The sequence below is a fragment of the Anabrus simplex genome, chromosome 1 (assembly GCF_040414725.1).
Source record: "Anabrus simplex isolate iqAnaSimp1 chromosome 1, ASM4041472v1, whole genome shotgun sequence".
NCBI classification, from domain to species: Eukaryota; Metazoa; Arthropoda; class Insecta; order Orthoptera; family Tettigoniidae; genus Anabrus; species Anabrus simplex.
The window spans coordinates 457,677,081-457,694,209 of record NC_090265.1 but is presented as its reverse complement, the minus strand read 5'-3'; positions in this window follow the sequence as shown (position 1 = coordinate 457,694,209).

Genomic DNA, 17,129 nt, shown 5'->3' with positions numbered 1-17,129 from the left:
AGCGGTAATAATCTTTAAGTAATGTAAACTTACAGTGTACCACACATTGTGGTACTACTCACAGGTAATGTAATACACACAGGTAACGCAAACCCATGGTGTTCCTAAGTGTACTAAGCACAGGGTGTTCCTCACATAGTGGATACTAATCACAAGCAACGCAGACCCACGGTGTCGCTCGTATAGCTGTACTAAACAGGCTACGCCTAGACCCATGGTACTTTTGACAATGCTACTAATCAAAGGCAACGTAAGACCGTGGTGTTCCGCATATAGTGGTACTAATCACGGGTACTGTAAAAGCCATACTGATTCACCCTCTGTTGCTACTAATCACAAACATATTGTGTACCTAACAAAGTGGTACTGCTCGCAAGTTAAGGCGACCTGTGGTGTTCCTCGCGTGATGGTACTAATTACAAGTAATCTCATGGTTCTAATTCAATCATCCCTTCGTAACCCCTTTAGTCGCCTCTTACGACAGGCTGGGGATACCGTGGGTGTATTCTTCGTCTGCGTCCCCCACCCACAGCGGGCGCACATCGTTTATGAGCTTTTGCGCAAAGACATGGTGTTTCCATTGAACGCCACGTAATTAATGCGCTACATATGTCCCATAAGCATCGAATGCATTTTCAGAATGGAGAGCTTTTAATTTCTCTCCAGCTAACTGCAGAACGTATCGTCCGTTTTGCATGAACACAAAGCTCTCGCGCATCAGTCTTCAAACCTCATTCAGTTCAAGTAAGATGTCACATTTGCCGTCCATACGTAACGTTTTGCATGACCTATCTGGTATGATCATGCAAGACTGACGATAAAACGTTACGTGTAGACGGCCCTTAAGGAACAAGGAATCTAGCAACAAGGGTCTGACTTCGGTATGACCTCGCTGGGTGATGCAATAGCGCCGTCATTTTGGGATACTAAAATGGCCGTGCCGCGCGGCTCACAATTAGTGCAACTCTGAACTCCGGCGTAGTAACACGTCGTGTGAGGTGCCATTTGATTTCTCTGAGTGAATTATACCTAGTATATGGCAAAAACAAATACAATAGTGAACAATTGAGAAAGTTGTGGTGTGTGAAGAATTGAGAAAGTCATTCTTTCACTACGTATGAAGAATAAATGACTTCAAAATTCTAGGAAACGCTATAGAGGGCGTAAAGCAGCTTGACATAATTCCAAAAGATCCAAAGTCGTCAATGTTGAGTGTCAAATGGTTTATCGAGAACGTCTCAAAGGTAAGGCAGAAGACCGTCATGAGGCATGTTCCATGCTACTGGAGCCCCAACGAAGGACATGTACTGGTGGAAAATTATTTTGGGAATCATAGATGTGGCCGTTTCTATTTTTTACTTTGAAATATTTCTGAGTAGAGGAACAACGTCCTACTCTGAATCTATAAAGAAGATCAGTGCAAAGGAAACATGACAGTCGATACATACTGTAAGTGCCCATCTCAATACTTCAGTCACTTTCATATCGCCAAAGCCGAGGATGAAACTGAGACAGGTCTAGTAAGACGTCACATATGCCGTCCACACGTAACGTTTTGCATGACCGATCTGGCAGCGCCAACATGAGGCGTACTAAGCAAGATGAGAAGTGGGATAGTTCGCCATTGCTTTCCTCACCGGGTCCATTGATCTAGCCCATACCAAAAGACAAAGTGCACTGTAAAGATCTCACCAGCAAAGGCATTGCCTCACCCTTGATCTAAAAGCCACTGTGAACCAAGTCTACTTTTTAAAAATATTTTGATATACAGTAGCTGATGTAAACATTACTGGGAACGCTATTCTATTCACTGCCATGGTGGACCAAGTCATTATTTCCTTTATTGTCCCTGAGTTGGCACCTTTGTAGAGAAGAAGTGAGTGGAATTGTTTTTCCTTTCATGGCTGTACTGAGACAAGTCCATATAACAGTAGGCTAGTGGTATATTACAACAACAATTAAAATCAAATAGTTAACGAAAATTAATAACAATCATCAATCTTCTAATGAATAACATGTTCCTCATCATTATACAAATTCTGTACATTTACCACAGTATGTGCTATTAATTTAATTATATAATTAATTCATTAATTAATTAGTTTGTGAACTGACGATACAAGGTAGTAAGAAATTAACAGTTTTCACTGAATATTGGCATATTCATATTTACATTACCATTTCAGTGGAATTATCTATTAAAATATTCTAGGCTTCATTTCTTTAAATATTGTCACATGGCGTAGGTTTACTACGACGTTGACTCCCTCATATAACGGTTGGGCCCAGTCACCTTTGTTCCGCTTTCTAAGTGGTTCGTGTTCTTTATAATAAACTAATACTATTTCCAAGAAAGAAAAGCGACTAGTAATAGTACGTTATTTGTCTTAGCTTGTATGGCTCTTAATCCCTCACGTGTACACTCAATCTAGAGTGGATGATTATAAACCAGGGTTGCCAACCCATAAATATTTTCTCCGCTAAATTTTAGTTGAAAATACGCTAAATTCCGCTAAAATTTCGAAATAGCATATACCAGCTGTTTTCATTAAAAAGATTAACTCAACACTCACAGTTTCAGAACAGGAGTTCATCATATTCTCCTCCCCGAACTATATGCTATGAAGCAGATGTGCTGAGTTGAGGTCCTGTTGTTTCATATGAAGCAACATGATACTATTCTTTTTCAAAGAATATGCAGGCAGTTCACAGCAGCAAAGTACATACGGAGATTTTCAAATCTATTTCGAAAGTTATTTTCACTGTTTTCATTGTTTTTGATAAGTGCGGAAAGAAATAATGTCAAACAATTTCGCATTTATATTGCACTGCCAATAGATGCATCGTCCGTATTTGGGATCACTGGACGCTCAACCAACTAATCTTTTAAAGTTTAATTATTTAACCACTCTTTACGTAATATCTGACTACTTTTTAACCTACTCTTTCGACATATTGACGTACCAAAAGATCCTGATATCAAAAGAAACACGTTATCAAACACGACACTACCCGGCTCATCAAGAGTACAGTAACGATTGTAAGAAATTCTGACTGAGGCTGTGGGCCAGAGCTGGTCTAGGAAACGAGTTATAGTATGCAGCATAAGTTCAATACAACGGGAGTAAGTAGACTGTTATGTTGTAGTAATTTCTATACTATTTTCCCCCTGGTGATGAAAGGTGATATCGTTACCGCTGAAAATCGCTAAAAGAAGTTTGAAAATCTGTCAAAAATCCGCTGTCCGCTAAATGGAAAATTTATCCGCTGTTGTATTTAAAAATCCGCCAAATTTGGCGGAAAATCCGCTGAGTTGGCCACACTGTTATAAACTCTTTGCAGTAGTATTTTGTAGGACGCCTTGAATTCCAGACTAAAAATAATAATTCTAGTGAAAGGGCTAAGTGTTCGGCGTATTAAGAAAATACTGAGCCGTCAAACAGCAGAGGCTTCGAACCCAAGATTCCGTCTTTTACTTTGGAAAGCGGTCTATTCTACTATTCCGAACGGACACTCCACATTTCACACACTATAAGTTCCAAGACAAAAGTACACTTTAGTTAAGAAGGTGAGAACTGAGAACACATATACTTCCGTGAAGACTATGATCCCACAAGCCTCTAAATATGGAATCAGCAGCAAAACCAGCAAGTCTTGTTTCTTTTAGTAGTCTTCATATTTTCTCCACTTGATTTTCAAGATAATTCTACAGCGTTTATTTTTCATTTAACATTCAGACTGATACTCCTAATGACACGAAGGGCTCTTAACTTGACCGAGTGTCAGAAAAACTTGTGTGTAGGTCATTTAATTTAAAAAGCCCATCTTGCATATACTGCAGGTCATTAATGCTGTCCGTTTGCCAAGATTACTAATACCCAACCAGTTATTGTAGTGTTACGTGATCAGCGAGTCGATATCCTCAGCTATACTGCTTGACCGGGTCCGCTACTTGTCGTATCAGCCAGCTCCGCAATTGCTCTCTCTCTAGTATGAGTGAATCCCATTCCAAAGCTCTGTCTGTCTGTTATCATCAGCACGTTCAGATAGACAGTTTGAAAACAGTTTCGATCATTAAAGGTTATGCTGTTACGTGAAAACCCCCCAAAATTGAAGGCAGCGCCAAAATGATGCGTACTAAGTAGGTTGAAGAGTGGGGTAGTTCGCCATTGCGTTCCTCACTGGGTCAGAAAGTGCTACAGAGGAACCTTATGAGACGCACTAGTCGTACTCCTAATGTCATTACCTAGCACCACCCACACCTTAGCAGCCTCCTTAATATCACAGCCATAATTAGGACTGAGACTTAGGTGGAAGCTACATTTTACTCTTGCCTGTATCAAGTGAAAGATGAAAAAATACTACAACAGGCGGTTCCATCATTCAGCTCAAAATTATTAAAATAAATATTGCAACCAGGAACCGACCCAGGGCCTTCGCGAAAGTGTCTGGTTTAGCGTTCTGCATTATTAGCTAATATTGTAAACAACTGCCTGCTGTCATTTCTTGATGGTTGCAGTACTTTTGCATCCATCTCTTGGCACAGGCCAGAGCAAAGTGTAGCTTCCACTGAAGTCCCAGTCTCATCCATGGCTGTGACAATATGGAAGCTGCTGGGGTATGGGTGGTGCTGATTATGACATTCAGAGCACAACCAGTGTGTCTGAGTGTCCTGAAAGGTGTTGCTCATAGGGTTAGTTGTGCTACAATAGCACTGTCTGGCCCAGTGAGGAAAGCAATGGCAAACTACCTCACTCCTCATCTTGCCTAGTACGCCTCATTTTGGTATTGCCATTGGTTTTTGTGGTTTCCCTATAACTGCATAGCCTTTGGTGATGCTATTTGAGGATCCAACCAGCCTCTGGGCTGATGACCTAACAGACAGACATTGTAAACAAAGGAATAAACAACTACTTTATTTGACTTGGCTTGGTACATCTCCTTATTACTGCATACTATCTTTAGTCGATCCTGCATCAGCATAACGTATGATAATGTGACTTATAGATCCAACTAGAGTTCGAATACATGTGCTCACCGGTATCTTTGAAGGGGAGTTTCTAGCTTTACGAGACCATAACATAGTTGAATGTATCCCCATAAGTTCAAACGGCTGTCTGCGACACGATACTCTGTAGACCATCTACGTGACCGAGAGCAAGAGCTGTGGATTCTATTTACGTAATCTGTGTGGTTGTGGCTTCGCTTTTGCTTGCTCACTGTATACAGTGGTGCTGCCATATTTCAGATAAGTTTAGACCTCCTGTGTTTATCAGTGAATTTTAGAATGAACTCTGTACATTTCATGTGTATTACTGGGGTAACAATTTCCTTCAAAATTCTCTTTAAGCTTATTTCCATGAAGATATACGTGTGTAAGCACGTTAAAATCCACTTAGAGCTTAAGTTTAACTAGTACACCAGTTCCCAAATTCGGCTAAGAATATTACAAAACGTATATCGCAGAAAGATATTTAACGTGCATCAATGTTATAAAGATGGAAATTAGCGTAAATTAAAGTAACATGAAAAGGCAAAGAAGAGATTATATAAACCTTATTTAAAAATGCATTGAAAGACGTCATGATAGACCACATTCTTGGTTCTAATGGTTGAATTCACTTTATAGAAATTTCTGTATGGGAACATCTTCATTTACGGACAAGTATTTAAGTTTAATTTTCTAGGAACCATACTTGCACACTTTAAATATATACTTTGTTCTTAAGTATATTATTTCTGACAGTAATTTGTTCAAAAATGTAGGAACTACAACTTGTAGCGTTCTAGAGCCGTATTTATTGTACCTGCTGTAACGGATCAAACACCCTATATAGATAACTAGCAAGATACCCGTGCTTCGCTACGGTATTATACTGAAATTTATAATTGAATGCTTATTGTTTTAGATATATAATCCGCCGAAATTCGCGATCTGACTCGTTCTCTGCGAGAATCCACCAAAATTCCCGATCTATTATTTTACGGCACGTTTCCTCCCATTTTTAAATCTTCCTTTCCAGCAATCGATTTCGTACTTCCCGGGTTAGGCTCAGGTATTCCTCCATGTCAGTTGGGTCCGTAAATCTTTGCCATCTTTTCCTATAATATTTTTAATACGGATATAATCCTTCAGGAGATCCGGCGTGCTGTCATACTGGGTGCCTTGGCGGCACTGAACCCGCGACCGGACTGCATTCTTAGTCATTACCCGTCCAGGAGCCGTTTCCATCGCGGTCCGCAATTTGACGACGGTCCGGATATTATTATTATTATTATTATTACTATTATGTGTTGCTGGAATGGCTGATGACAGGGAAACCCGGAGTATCCGGAGAAAAACCTGTCCCGCCTCCGTTTTGTCCAGCACGAATGCCACATGGAGTGACCGGGATTTGAACCACGGAACCCAGCTGTGAGAGGCCGGCGCGCTGCCGCCTGAGCAACGGAGGATCCTTATAAGTACATTAATAACAGTAAAATCAATTGGTCTCACCTCCTTCTACACCCCACCGCCGTTAAGTTTATTTACAGCCACCCCCCCCCCCCCGAAAAAGAATTAAAAGGATGCTTGTTTCTTTATGTTTAAGGGAGATTCCAAACACCAATGTTCACGTCTATTACCTTCAGTTTTGAGATATAAGTATCCACATAAAAATAATTTACTTTTTTTCACTTCATTTCACAATAATCTCTCCTCCCCCTAAATGAATTTTCCCGCAAAAAAATACTTGTTTCTTTAATAGTAAAGGATCTTCTAAATACCAATTATCACGACTCTAACTTCTTCAGTTTTTGATTTATGTGTCCTCATGAAAGGAATTCAACTCCTTTACACTCCCGCCCTCCAAGATGTTTTCCCCACCAAAACGCCTCTTTCTTTGTTTTTAAAGGAGAACCAAATACGAATTTTCACGTCTGTAACAACTTTAGTATTAGATGTATGCATTCTCATACAATTAAGTCAACTAATGTTTCAATTCTTCCCCCCCCCCCCTTCATTGGATTTTCCGAGAATACGTGTTTCTTTACTTTTAAAGCAGATTGCAAATATCAAATTTCACGTCTGTAACATCTTCATTTTTGAGATATCAGTAGCCTAATTAAAAGAATTCATCACCATTTTCAGTCACTTTTACCCCCCCCCCCCGCCCTCCACCCAAGTGGTATTTCCGAAAACTAAAAATACACTTTTCTTTATGTTTAATACAGATAAAAAAATTCCATTTTTCACTTCTGTAACATGTTAAGTTTTTTAGATATCCGTAAAAATTCTCATTTTAAAATTTCACCCCTTTGGGTTCCCCTTAAGTAGAGTTTCCAAAAACAAATAACCTATATTTCTTTACATTTACAGGAGATTTACACCCACTTTTTACGTCTGTAACATGTTACGATTCCAAGATATTCTGAAGATATAGTCTTTCAAAAAATTCACGCCAATTTGTCACTCCTGTTTAACCGCCAATAATTGGCTTTTCCAAAAACTAAAAAATACATGTTTCTTTATTTTTAAAGGAAATCCCATATGCGAATTATCAGTTCTGTAATGTCTTTCGTTTCTGAGATATGTGTATCCTCATTAACGGCATTCAACCCATTTTTCACCCGTTTACACCCCTCCTATTAGGACTTACTGGAAACAAAATATACGTGTTCCTTTATTTTTAGAGGAGATTCTAACCACCAATTTTTACATCTGTAAATTTTAAAGTTTTAAGATGTAGACACACTCATCTTAAAAAAATTCACCCCCGTTTTCACCCCCCAATATTTGGATTTTCCAAAAACGAAAAAAATACCTGTTTCTTTACTTTTAAAGTAGATCCAAAATACCAATTTTCAGGTCTGTAATATCTTCAGGTTCTGAAATATAAGTATCCTCATGAAAGGCATTCAACCCATTATTCACCCTTTTACACCCTTCCTATTGGGATTTTCCGAAAACAAAAGAATACGTGTTTCTTTATTTTTAACGGAGATTCTAAATACCAATTTTTACATCTATAAACTTAAAAAGTTTTGAGATATAGATACACTCATTTTAAAAAATCACCCCCTTTTCACCCCCCCATTAATTGTATTTTCCACAAACAAAAAATACGTGTTTATTTATTTTTAAAGGAGATCCCAAACACCAATTTTCAGGTCTGTAATATCTTCAGGTTCTGAAATATAAGTAGATTCATGAAATGCATTCGAGCCCTTTTTCAACCTTTTCCACCCTTCCTATTAGGATTTTCCGAAAACAAAATATACGTGTTTCTTTATCTTTAATGGAGATTCTAAATACCTATTTTTACACCTATAACATTTAAAAGTTTTGAGATATAGATACACTCATTTTAAAATATTACCCCCTTTTTACCCCCCTTAATTGGGTTTTGCAGAAACAAAAAAATACGTGTTTCTTTATTTTTAAAGGAGATCCCAAACACCAATTTTCAGGTCTATAATATCTTCAGTTTCTGAGATATAAGTAGCCTCATTAAAGGCATTCAACCCCTTTTTCACCCCTTTTCACACCTACTATTGCGATTTTCCGAAAACAAAAAAATACGTGTTCCTTTTTTTTAAATGAAGATTCTAAATACCAATTTTTACATCTGCAAACTTTAAAAGTTTGGAGATATAGATTCACAAATTTTAAAAATTGACCCCCTTTTCACCCTCCCATTAATTAGATTTTCAAAAAACAAAAAAATACGTGTTTCTTTATTTTTAAAAAAGATCAAAAGTACCAATTTTCAGGTCTGTAATATCTTCAGTTTCTGAGATATAACTACCGGTATCCTGATTAAAGGCATTGAACACATTTTCCCCCATTTTCACCCTTTTTCACCCCTCCTATTGGGATTTTCTGAAAACAAAAAAATACGTGTTTCCTTGTTTTCAAAGAAGATTCTAAATACCAATTTTTATATTTGTAAACTTTTAAAGTTTTGAGATATAGGTGCACTCATTTTAAAACTTCACCCCCCCTTTTCACCCCCTTAGCAACGGAATATCCAAAAATCCTCTCTTAGTGGGCACCTACATCTTAATATGAATGTATCCCCAAAATTCCATTTCATTATGTCCAGTAGTTTTGGCTCGGCGATGATGAATCAGTCAGTCAGTCAGTCAGGACAAGCTATTTTATATATATATAGATTAACAACAATTACACGCTGGACGCCAGGCTTCGAAATTAAATGTAATTTGAAACCGAACTTAGATATAAAAGTACTAAACATAATTTAATGAGACTATCTCGGTCGTAAGGTATAGGGAAAATAACCATTAAATACCATGTAGAAAAACATAGGGAACCTACTAAAAAGTCAATTATTTAACGATGTAAAAAGCAAAATTTTATTCTAGAAAAAATATGAAATTACGTAAAAACGAGTTTTTTTAATCAAAATTAAAAATTACTGGCTGAGATTACAATTCAATACTACACTCGTAGACTTGACATTACCACGGAATATTCTAATATATAACAATTAAAAATTATTTCTCGTTCTTACGTACAATTAGATAAATGATAATGACGTTAATAATGAATAAAATCACATATGATACATGATATATATATACAATTAATTCGGGTGGGCAATCAAATTATGTAAATGTCGTGGCGACCACGATTATTACATTCGCCCCCCTGATTCTGACATGCGTAACATATAGCGTCGGAATCACTCACAACTTATTTATATATAACATAGAAAATATACTAGTTTGTCATACATCGAATCATCATTCACAGCTTGTCAAATTTACACTCCTCTCGACGTCTCATACAGTTCATCTTACATCAGTCTATCATATGGTATCACTTCTATCTAGACCGACACACATTATTTACCCAACTTTAACATGCCAACCACGTATACATATATCTCAGCCTCCACGCTCTCGAGTATTCAACTGCCCTTCAACTTCCATAAAAATTCACACATTACACAATTACAAAAACAATACCTAAAAATACTACTATACAACATCTCCTCTGATTTCTTCACACTGAAGCATTCATCAGTTTTAAGATTGTCTTCACTAGATTAAAATGGCACAAAAAACATATAGCGCAACCACACGCTATTCCATATGTGAGATCATCATTTCACCTGGTGTCATCCAATACCAAGTGTATCCCTACACATGACCCTACAAGCACTGTTACACACGTTCACCCACACGCCGTTGGAACATGTAACCGTGCTACCGCAAGTCCTCTCATGGCACATATTCGCCTGCGATAATTCTATTTTACAAAAACAAACTTTTTATACGTAGGTCTTCCTATTGGGCAAGTCTGAATTCTTTTACATTTACAAAAAAACCATGGCATCACATACGCGTCGATTGACATGACTCACGTGCGCAGCAGTACAGTGAGCTCACTCCAGACAGCACACCACGCCCTCCACCTGTCTACCAACATACTCCGGAAAAACCACTTCATACATACACACAGCTGATACACACACACCAACACCTCGACACAGTAACCAGGCTGACTCCCCGTTATCTACGTTCTGACTACTTAATGGCTCAATTACGCCGTTTGATAGCATACTTTGTATTTGCTCGTCTACTGCTTTGGAAAACTTGTGTGGAATTCCATACCTCGGTCCACTAAAAAGGCTACTATCCAGTACAGAAAAAGAATGCTCATACACATGAGTTCGGTCAGGTTTCACAGCAAATACATTGACGTGTTCAAGCAACACCGCCAACAACTCGTCTTGCCGTCCTTCCTCTAAGCAACTCTTGCACACAGCTTCCCATAATGCGTCCTTTTCACCCTTATTCAACAACACATGACACAAAACGAAGTTCTCACTAACTTCTACTTCCCTGAAGCTCTCTCTAGCTTCCTCGATAGCTTGTGAAACCCTGATAACACACCCCATGGCACAATCACCCTGTTTCTCCTGAATGTCACCCTCAAAATTGACTTTAATATGGGCCTCGTTCGACGTTAAGTTAACCACAGCTTCTTTGTAATCTAACTGTGCTGAGTGTGACGTCAGCCAGTCACATCCCAAGATGATATTAAATACAACATGCGGAATAACTAAACATATCTGAACCATAATAGAACCAGCATTACTTATAGGTAATGCCACCTGCTTACATACTTGTTTGGACTTCTTGCCAAGAGCAGTGATGATGTACGTACTCTTAACTGGCATTTCCTCCACATAAATCCCTCGTTGTACAAAACTCATATACCACTCATAACTAACGCATGATCTCTGACTACCTAAGTCAATAAGTGCATGAACACCCGCCCCCCATACTTCTAACTTAATAATGGGATTAACCACTGGCTCCTGTTTATTTATATATACCTGCTGTGGCTCAAACATTAAATCATCTCTTACATCTAGGTCATACGATAACTCCATAACACAACTTTCGGTTATCGGTGGATACGGCTGAATTACAGCCCGTACTTAGTTTAAATGTCTTACTAGGCCCTGACCGTTCGTCTCGCAAGTGCTCACATTCCTGTCCGCCTGTCGGTTACCTGCTTGCCGATCCGCTCGTTCTTGGTTCCCGTTACTCCTAGGGTTTCCTTGATTTCTATTTTCGTAGTTCGGCTGCCTACGGTTTTCCCTGCGCTCATACTGCGGGGCATAATCATGCGCGTTCCAGTTTCTACTCTCCATATTCCCCAACCCATCAAATTTAGTGAGCAGCTGTTCCATCTCCTGAATAGTGCTAGTTTTCTGCATTACCGCTGCAGTTCTTACTCGTTCAGGAAAATGCCTGAGTAGTAGCCTTACTACGTCAGTATCCGTCGCTATCCCAGCTAAATTCTAACATATCATGACGTGAGCCAAGAAGTACTCCGTCATCGATACCCCATCATTCGCCCTAAACTTGCCAAAAACGACTCTCTCCGTCTCACGACTCTGAATTGTCTCGCTCCAGTATTTTTCTTTAAATTTTTTCTGGAACTCGGTGAGGTCTTTCATACTGTTACGGTACACCACGAACCAGGATCTCGTTTCTCCCACGAAAGCACTGCTAATAATTTCCAAAACCTGCTCCCATTCAATATACCCCTCATTTATGTTTCGCTTAAACCGCTTCTGAATAAGGTTAGGGAAGTCCGGTGGGTTGGTTTGTCTCCCTTTAAACTTCGGTAATTCCTCTTCTCTTACGTAATTTCCTCCGTGCTTCACCCCATCACAGCTACCTTGTTTCTCTCGTATCTCCCGTCTCAGCTTCGCTTCTACATTATTGACTCTTTCCTCATCTTTCATATTTCTACCTTCTATCTCACTTAACATGCTTATCTGTTTGTTTCTTAACGCTTTAATTTCACTTTTCTGTGTTTCTACTCTCTCCCTAGTTTTATTATTTTCCTTCCCAATAACTTCTACAAGTTCGATTTTTTGCTCTACCAACTTATCCACCTCTCTCTTATGTTGTTCAGTCTTCTCATTCTGTTCCTCTAACCGTTTATCGCAATTCTCACACTTTTTTAACTGCTCGCTTATTTCCTTTGTTCCTTCATTTTCTTATCAATTTCTGCTTTGTACTCTCTAAGTTCGTCACATAGCTCTTAGCTTTTTCTAGGTCTGCCTTAATTTCCTTCCCCTGCTGCTCTAATGTTTCATTGATTTTCTTCCCCTGCTGCTCTAATTTTTTTAATTTCCTTCCCCTGATGCTCTAATTTTTCATTAATTTCCTTCCCCTGATGCTCTAATTTTTCATTAATTTCCTTCCCCTGATCCTTCAACTCCTTCTTTAACTCTTTAAATATAGACTGTATAAAACCTCTTAACTCAGTGCTACTTTCTTAGGTGGTAGGGATAAGCTCCAATCCGCCCCCCCAATTTATTACCCTCTGAGTCATCATGTTGAGTCTGGTTATCTCTTATCTACTCTCGTCTCCTCCAGAGACTCATCTACCATGTCTTTATCGTTAGTTGACGAACCACCTCTAAGCACACTACCATCACGTAACATCATATCTTGCGTTTGATGTGCCATGATTCTCTAACCTCAAACATATACTGAAATTTGGATTTATTGATTGCACTTTCGCCCCTTAACAAAACACAGACCCGATCTTCAGATCTGCCGTTCCCGATATCGTATGTAATTTTTTTCAGCGCCCCACGTTGGGCGCCATAATGTAACGGATCAAACACCCTATATAGATAAAAACAACAATTGCACGCTGGACGCAAGGCTTCGAAATTAAATGTAATTTGAAACCGAATTTAGATATAAAAAGTACTAAACATAATTTAATGAGACTATCTCAGTCGTAAGGTATAGGGATACTAACCATTAAATAACATGTGGAAAAACATAGGGAACCTACTAAAAAGTCAATTATTTAACGATGTAAAAAGCAAAAAGTTTTATTTTAGAAAAAATATGAAATTACGTAAAAAAGAGTTTTTTTATCAAAATTAAAAATTACTGACTGAGATTACAATTCAATACCACACTCGTAGACTTGACATTACCACGGAGTATTCTAATATATTACAATTAAAAATTATTTCTCGTTCTTACACTGACTGACAGAGCAAATGCAACACCAAGAAGGAGTGGTCAGAACTTTATGCCAATTGCAGGGTAGACTGACGTCACTGAGGTATGCTCATGATGCGAAATGCGCCGCTGTGCTGCACACGTAGCGAACGATAAATGGGACACGGCGTTGGCGAATGGCCCACTTCGTACCGTGATTTCTCAGCCGACAGTCATTGTAGAACGTGTTGTCGTGTGCCACAGGACACGTGTATAGCTAAGAATGCCAGGCCGCCGTCAACGGAGGCATTTCAAGCAGACAGACGACTTTACGAGGGGTATGGTGATCGGGCTGAGAAGGGCAGGTTGGTCGCTTCGTCAAATCGCAGCCGATACCCATAGGGATGTGTCCACGGTGCAGCGCCTGTGGCGAAGATGGTTGGCGCAGGGACATGTGGCACGTGCGAGGGGTCCAGGCGCAGCCCGAGTGACGTCAGCACGCGAGGATCGGCGCATCCGCCGCCAAGCGGTGGCAGCCCCGCACGCCACGTCAACCGCCATTCTTCAGCATGTGCAAGACACCCTGGCTGTTCCAATATCGACCAGAACAATTTCCCGTCGATTGGTTGAAGGAGGCCTGCACTCCCGGCGTCCGCTCAGAAGACTACCATTGACTCCACAGCATAGACGTGCACGCCTGGCATGGTGCCGGGCTAGAGCGACTTGGATGAGGGAATGGCGAAACGTCGTGTTCTCCGATGAGTCACGCTTCTGTTCTGTCAGTGATAGTCACCGCAGACGAGTGTGGTGTCGGCGTGGAGAAAGGTCAAATCCAGCAGTAACTGTGGAGCGCCCTACCGCTAGACAACGCGGCATCATGGTTTGGGGCGCTATTGCGTATGATTCCACGTCACCTCTAGTGCGTATTCAAGGCACGTTAAATGCCCACCGCTACGTGCAGCATGTGCTGCGGCCGGTGGCACTCCCGTACCTTCAGGGGCTGCCCAGTGCTCTGTTTCAGCAGGATAATGACCGCCCACACACTGCTCGCATCTCCCAACAGGCTCTACGAGGTGTACAGATGCTTCCGTGGCCAGCGTACTCTCCGGATCTCTCACCAATAGAACACGTGTGGGATCTCATTGGACGCCGTTTGCAAACTCTGCCCTAGCCTCGTACGGACGACCAACTGTGGCAAATGTTTGACAGAGAATGGAGAACCATCCCTCAGGACACCATCCGCACTCTTATTGACTCTGTACCTCGACGTGTTTCTGCGTGCATCGCCGCTCGCGGTGGTCCTACATCCTACTGAGTCGATGCCGTGTGCATTGTGTAACCTGCATATCGGTTTGAAATAAACATCAATTATTCGTCCATGCCGTCTCTGTTTTTTCCCCAACTTTCATCCCTTTCGAACCACTCCTTCTTGGTGTTGCATTTGCTCTGTCAGTCAGTGTATTATGATATCTTCTTTTATGCGGTCGACTATGTTGCTTCTCGCATGCGATTGAAATGAAATGTAGTTCTCTTCCAGTTTTTTTTTCAATAATTGCTCGTAACAATCTTCTCACTTCGTTACTTTTCACTGCCTTGTACGCCTCGGTCCTTTCACAAGCGCCTGATGAAGATATTGCCATCTTAGTTCATGGTATTGTTTGACGTTTAAATATTCGTTGTTCTCGGAGGTTCAGACTCCATTTTTGTTCCGTCCGTAACTTTATGTAACAGTGAAATGGCACAATATATATACAATTAATTCGGGTGCGCTATCAAATGATGTAAATGTCGTGGCGACCACGATTATTACACTGCTGTAATGATGGAGTGTGGCCTCCGAAGAGGCCTGGTGCAGGTCTTTCGATTTGACACCGTATAGGCGACCTGCGTGTCTGTGAGGATAGGGCTCTACCTGTGATAAATTCTAATGTTAAAGACGGCACCCACACCCAGCCCTCGAACCACTGGAATTGAACAATGAAAGTTCCCGACTCGACCGGGAATCGAATCCAGGACCCTCTGGACTAAAAGCCAGCACGCTAAGAAGTCAGCCAAGGAGCTGGACTGTTATACCCGCTGATCTGATAATATCTTCTTATACTTGATCTTGCTCCATGAATATGTCCATTTATAACCCTGTGTTGATGACTTCCAATAATGTTATTTAATTATACTGATCAAAGAAAGCTTTCTTAATTTTCAGGTACCGGGCGAGTTGGCCGTGCGGTTAGGGGAGTGCGGCTGTGAGCTTGCATCCGGGAAAAAATGAGTTCGAATTCCACTGTCGGCAGCCCTGCAGATGGTTTTCCGTGGTTTCCCATTTCACACCAGGCAAATCCTGGGGCTGTACCTTTATTAAGGCCACGGCCACTTCCTTCCAACTCCCAGGCATTTCCTATCCCATCGTCGCCATAAGACCTATCTGTGTCGGTGCGACTAAAGCCAATTGTAGAAAAGAACTGCTGATGCCTTCAAATCAAAATGAAAATGTGTCGTGTATGAACACGGAGCGTTGCGACTAGCTGCGACGTAGCTGAGCAATCTGTCACAGACACCAGTGTCGTGAAGATTTCAGCACCGAGCTCGATAGCTGCAGTCGTGTAAGTGCGGCCAGTATCCAGTATTCGGGAGATGGTGGGTTCGAACCCCACTGTCGGCACCCCTGAAGATGGTTTCCGTGGTTTCCCATTTTCACACCAGGCAAATGCTGGGGCTGTACCGTAATTAAGGCCACCGCCGCTTCCTTCCTATTCCTAGACCTTTCCTGTCACATCGTCGCCAAAAGACCTATCTGTGTCGGTGCGACGTAAAGCAAATAGCGATAAAAAAAGAAACAAACGCCCGGATCTTATAAACAATGGCATTCATCTCGACGCTAACGCTAAACCGCATGCAGCAGAGGCTATGTGGTGGTCTTTTGAGCTCTGGGGCCGTGAAGTACTGGAACACTCGTCGTACCCACCAGACCTGTCTCCGTGCGATCTTGACCTCATCTCCAGCGTGAAAGAATCATTGCGTGGGAGGCGGTTTGAGACACGAGAATACATTGCCAACGCTGTGAATCGCGAGACTGCAATATTCACACAAGGTGAGGCGACTGGTATCCGATATCTTCCGCATCGTTGGCAACGTGTTATGGACAATATAGGGCACTACCTTGAGGGCTTACCGTAAGGTTACTCTACTCTCTGAGAATAAACATTATGTAGAACAAAGATTTCATGGCTGATAGTCTCCTCGCTTTATATCTACACCTTGCAAACCTAATCGGCATCATTATTCATACATTCTGCAGCGTCGTAGATGCATCAGACATACTTTTATCCTCTCGGACTGATCTCGTCCATGCCCCATACCCCACTGAATACCCACTCCCAACTATACATTTCCGTTTTTCTGGTTGATCTCGTATTCGTGCAGAAAAGGAAATAGTTGCCATGACTTAAACGCTAATGCTTCCCTTTTTAGACTTTGAAATAATTTTTTCTAATCACAGGTGTAGTAGATGCAATTCATGAACCTCTCTCGTATCAGCCATACTTTTATCCCCTCGGATTGACGTTGTCCATACCCCATTCCCCGCTGAATACTCTTCGTTTCTGGCCAGTAGCTATTGCTTTTCAAATCCTCTTTCCCAG